Below are 5,438 nucleotides of genomic sequence, written 5' to 3'. Positions count from 1 at the left end.
CGTTTTGTTACATGTGCTGCTAACGTACAAAACAGATGGTTTTCTTATCAGAAGGGGAAAAAGTGGGTTCAATTTATAACTATCGAAAGTTTCAGTGACCAAAAGGATGTTATTTTCTCTTAAAATATTAGATTCGAACAATTGTATATGTAAAGTGTGTATATTATAAATAATTAGAAATATTTGAATAAATATTATGTTATAATCGTAGAACAATATACAACTTAAGTTTTAGTTAATTGTGGTTTGAAACCAAATATCTTAAGAGATATGATATGATCTTTCTTTCTTTTTTAAACCAAAAATACCATAGAGATATAAATTGATACACATTTAATGAAACGAGTCGTAATCTCAAAACTGGCTCACTTCAATGTGATTCTTTGGGACCACAGTATCCCATTTTATTCAATTTCCTATGATAAAAAATAGCCTGACCCTTCAAGTTGAGAGATCTGGGAACATCTACTACACTGTTTAAAGACTTGAAAGAGAGAGAGAAGGGTCAAAAGCCCTGGTCTCTGCAACTCCCTTCTCTACGGTTCCCAGATGTACCCTTTCGACTTTCCTTCTTCATATATCTCTTCCTCCTCTCCTGTTTCTTAGGGAAAAACTTAAAAAAAAGGAAAGCTTTTTCCTGCTCTACAATGGTGGTTTATGCTAATGCACTGTTGGGGTTCCTGGCTTTCTCTGTTTCCAGCTTCCATTGATATTGGCGGGTTATGTTTCTAAAGCTTAGCTCTAGTTTGCTTTTGTAAATAAGTTGCAGTTTTTGTAAGCTTGTTATCATTTCTTTTTCCTTTTGTAAAAGATGCTGTTTTGGGTTGGGTAAGAGTTGAATCCTGGAAAATAGGCTTTGGGTTTGAGTAAGAGTTGAATCCTGGAAAATAGGTTTTGGGTTTTAAAGTAGAAATTTTGGAATTTTGATTTGCAGTCGTATAAAAATGTGTGCTTTATATGTTTATACATTTTTTTCTTTTTATTATTGTGATAAGCACTAGAGTGTTTGAGTTACCTGCACTTTGTTCCCTGCAACGTGGTTTAGAATATTTACGGGTATTTCTTTTTGCTGACTGTTTAATGAACTTGAAGACAATGCACTGTTCAATCCAATATATCTTCAATATTTGGATTTAGCTTAATGGATACTAAGAGCTCTCGGTGTGAGGAATTAATGGCTAAACTGCTGTCATTACAACTGGATATTTATGGCTTGCGGTGTATGTTTTTGCTTAGTACAAATGATGTGGCAATGTGATTCCAATAGTATAGTGTCGATTTCCCACTGATTTAGATTTACAAATAAGGGCAGTCGAAGAGAATGCTGGATTTTAGGTGCTTTTATCTGGATTCAGTTAATTGAATAGGGTACTTTTCCTTATAATAATCGGTAACTAGTCCTTTAAAGGTTACAAAATTTCAACTATCATGCAAACAACGTCTGTCAAACACGTTTCTTGTCATTGTCGGTAATCTATTTTGCGAGTGATTTACTGTAAAGCAAAGATGATGATGTTTTCTTGGTTGAGTCGCTCACATCTGATCAATGGTCTTACTACTTCTGCAGATTGCCCCTTAGATTTGAGTGGATCAAATTTTACCCGTGTGGCTTCTTTATGCTCCAATAAAGATGACAGAGGAAAGTGTTGCCGCTATATGAATGCTTTCGTTGCATTTTCTGTTGCTCGATATGCAAATGTGACGAGTCAACTAGGAGTTTCATCAGAATTGTCTGACATCTGCATCCAGTCCATATTGCAAACTATGGAGCTGCACGGTGTGCCACGGAATGCCACCATTTTCTGTGGGTTTGGTACAAAAATTCCTGTTAGATATGATTGCAGGGGACGAACAACTGTGACACAGATGCTCGAGTCTCCAAAATTTACGGAAGTCACAGAGAACTGCAAACTGTCACTTACGCAGGAGATTGATTGCCGAAAGTGTTTAAATGCTGGCATTGTCTACCTTCATCATCTAGTTGGATCTGAAAATAATATGACATTGAGCACCTGCCGAGATGCAACCTTTGCCGCACTAGCAAGCAAAGTTGACAACACCTCAGCTGCTGAATTCGCAACTTGCTTTTTCCAAGTTCAGGGATTTAATATCCCACCAGGTATGAATATGTTCATATGAACAGTGATTTGATTTCATACAAGAACTGGGTGTAGGTCTATGGTCACATGGATAGTTTTTGAAAGGTTGCTCCCACTTTTTCAGTTTCTTGCATTGCTCAAATATCTACTATTCTTCTTTGCCTTTCCTCTTATCAGGTATAATTAGAGTCGAGAAGTGTTATTGATACATTCCCTTTCGGGTAACTGAAATAGGCGGTCTAGAACAATCATCAACTAAAATTGAGTGCTTTTATGGGGATTTATAATAAACATTATAATGCTTTGGTGCCTTGTTAAAAAAATTATAAATATATGAATATGTTTTCTATGGCTTATTTTTCTTAATTGAAAGAACTTTTATGTACACTGTTTAATCGGCTAGTTATTTGTTGCAATTTTGTTGCTAGTTTCAGAGTCATCTCCTTCTCCATCTCCACCTGCCCCGAAGGTTTCTCCTAGTTCATTGATTGCTGCTAGTCCAAGTCAACTCGTGTTGGGAGTACCTCAAAAACAAAACCGCCATACTTACCGCCTAACAATTATTCCTGGCATTTGCATAGCAGTTACAGTAGCTGCTGTGATGATGCTTATAGTATTTGTAGTTTTGATTCGTAGGAAAAAGAGAGAGTTGGAAGATTCTGAGAGTATGGATAAAAACTCTGCAAAACTCTTTCCTTCTGCTCGGCCCATGCGTAAATTTCAGGAAGGTTTGTTTGATATCACCTATTCTCCATTGATAATGACAGGTTTTGAACATCATTTTTCAAAGGGCAGTTGTGTAATCTGATGGGAATTGGTGTTAAAATGCAGGTACTTCTTTGATGTTTCGAAATATAGCTACAAGGAAACAAAAAATGCAACTGAGAATTTTAACACAGTCATTGGACGCGGAGGGTTTGGGACGGTACACAGGGCTCAATTTTGCGATGGCTCTGTGGTAGCTGTGAAGCGGATGGACAAGGTTTCAGAGCAGGCAGAAGATGAATTTTGCAGAGAAATAGAACTTCTTGCTAGATTACACCATCGTCATTTAGTTGCTCTAAGAGGATTTTGCATTGAGAAGCGTCAGAGGTATGGTTCCTTTGTGTATTTATTTCCAGGTGATTGATCCATATACAAGCAAAACTAAATGCTTTTGCTTTGGGCAGGTTTCTAATGTACGAATACATGCCAAATGGAAACCTAAAGGATCATCTTCATTGTATGCTTCTCCATTCCTTAAATTCACTTCGCTAAAGTTCAATATTATCCGTAAATAGGTTTGTCAAGGGGTTCTTAGGAGTAGTTGCAAGTTAGTTACATTATTTTTGTTTGAAAGAAGAATCTGTCTTCCATTTGAAACTGTTTTAACTTCTCTGATAATTGTATAACAAATTTGTATGCTTAAATACAGTAGAAGGAAGACTTTATCAACTGCTTTCCAATGTTGCTTTTCTATGTTCATCATTGTTCATTGCATGCCTTAAATGGATATAATCTCGTATCGTGCAGCCCCAGGACAAACCCCGCTGAGTTGGCAGACCAGAATACAAATTGCAATTGATGTGGCTAATGCTTTGGTAATAGTAGTTAATTCTGTTGCTTTTAGGATTTACAGATTTTCTTATACAAATTATCTTGCTAAACCAGTTTTGTTTAACTCGTCTGTGATTATTGTTTGCAGGAGTACCTTCATTTTTATTGCGATCCACCTCTGTGCCACAGGGACATCAAATCAAGCAACATTTTATTGGACGAGAATTTTGTTGCAAAGGTATTGCTTCTGTTAAAATGCTCAGTTTGTTGAACTGCCACTTGAATTTTGGTCTCATGTATACTAGGCATCCCCCTATGAAATTCGATAAGTTCCCTCCAGAATGTCGATATAGAAAGCTGAAAGCTGGTGAAAGAACAAAAGGCCATTGTAAAACAAAGAGAATACTTTGAACCTGTAAATGCCGACATCTGTGGAACTTTAAAGAACTTTTATTTTCTGGTGAAAGCATGAAATGACAGTGCTATCAATTCCTGCTTTCTGCTTTACTGTGTCCTCCAGGTTGCAGATTTTGGGCTTGCGCATGCTTCAAAAGATGGTTCTATATGCTTTGAACCTGTAAATGCCGACATCTGTGGAACTCCAGGTTAGACAATAAACCATTGGAAGTTTTAGTGTTTCATGTTGATTAAAGATCTAAACTTCAGAGTACTTTCAGGTTATGTGGATCCCGAATATGTGCTCACTCATGAGCTCACGGATAAAAGTGATGTATACAGCTATGGTGTGTTACTTTTGGAGATAGTGTCTGCAAGACGAGCCGTACAAGATGGCAGGAACTTAGTAGAATCATCGCAGATACTGATGGCATCGGAGTCAAGGCTACATAACCTAGTGGACCCCCAAATTAAGGACTCCTTTGACTTAGACCAACTACATACAGTTGTAACTATTGCGAGATGGTGCACCCAGGGAGAAGGGCGGGCTAGACCCTCAATCAAACAGGTAATTCGACTTCTTTATGAGAGTTCGGATCCAATGCATAGTGGGTTTATACAAGCCGTCGAAGACGAAGATTATGAAGGTAGTGATGGAAGAGGAAGAACAAGCGGAGGCAAAATTCCTAGGAGTGGACCGTATTATCACAGTGGGGATGGAAGGTATCTTGCTTCATCATCGAGTACATCAAGGTCATATTGTAGTAGAAGCTTTTTGCTCGAAACTGGATCACCGCAATCTCCTCATAACATGCTCTCTCTTTGACGTCAATCATACGAGACAGGCTCCTCGATTCGTTTAAGCTATAGTTGTGAACTAGGAGGAGGTGTGCGTGGTGTTTGTTATACAGAATCTTCCTGTTGCAGAGCAAAATGAGGCTTGTTACTTGTACAGAAGGGAAACAAAAGGATTCAAAAAGTGATCATCCTATAATTTTACAGTTTCTCTGCTCTAAATATTTTGGATAAATGGGACATGCATTGTTTTTTTCTTGTAGCATTGATACACAGACAAGGATTTGCAGCCAATCATCAACGTCGTCCTTTATTGATTCAAAAACTAATACATGCCTCACTGTGATTGTTTTATACTCATTATCACATTCTAAATGCTGCTGGTTTTTATGTAGGCAGTTTGAAATTTCATGGAGAAGTACATTGTATTCTTGGTTTGTCATTAAAACCGTGTATTGGATGGGTTTAGTGTTGTGTTATCCCAAACCCACCTTGGAGATGAACCGAGGGAGGTTGTTGGGGCCATCGTCCCTTAAAATTTTCAAATTATCATATGTTTTAGATATTTTTTTCTATATTTTTCATTGAATTTGATTTCTTTCCCTAGTAAGA

The 5,438-nt window shown here is 37.4% G+C and overlaps 1 pseudogene; it reads left to right on the top strand.

Annotated features, from left to right (window-relative positions):
* Nucleotides 1–1,567: 1,567 nt before the first annotated feature.
* Nucleotides 1,568–5,171, top strand: LOC120201442 (annotated as a pseudogene).
* The last annotated feature ends 267 nt before the right edge of the window (nucleotides 5,172–5,438 follow it).

This window comes from Hibiscus syriacus, unplaced genomic scaffold (genome assembly GCF_006381635.1).
Source record: "Hibiscus syriacus cultivar Baekdansim isolate YM2019G1 unplaced genomic scaffold, ASM638163v2 tig00007204_pilon, whole genome shotgun sequence".
Taxonomy (NCBI): Eukaryota; Viridiplantae; Streptophyta; class Magnoliopsida; order Malvales; family Malvaceae; genus Hibiscus; species Hibiscus syriacus.
This window is presented reverse-complemented; position numbering and strand designations above follow the sequence as displayed.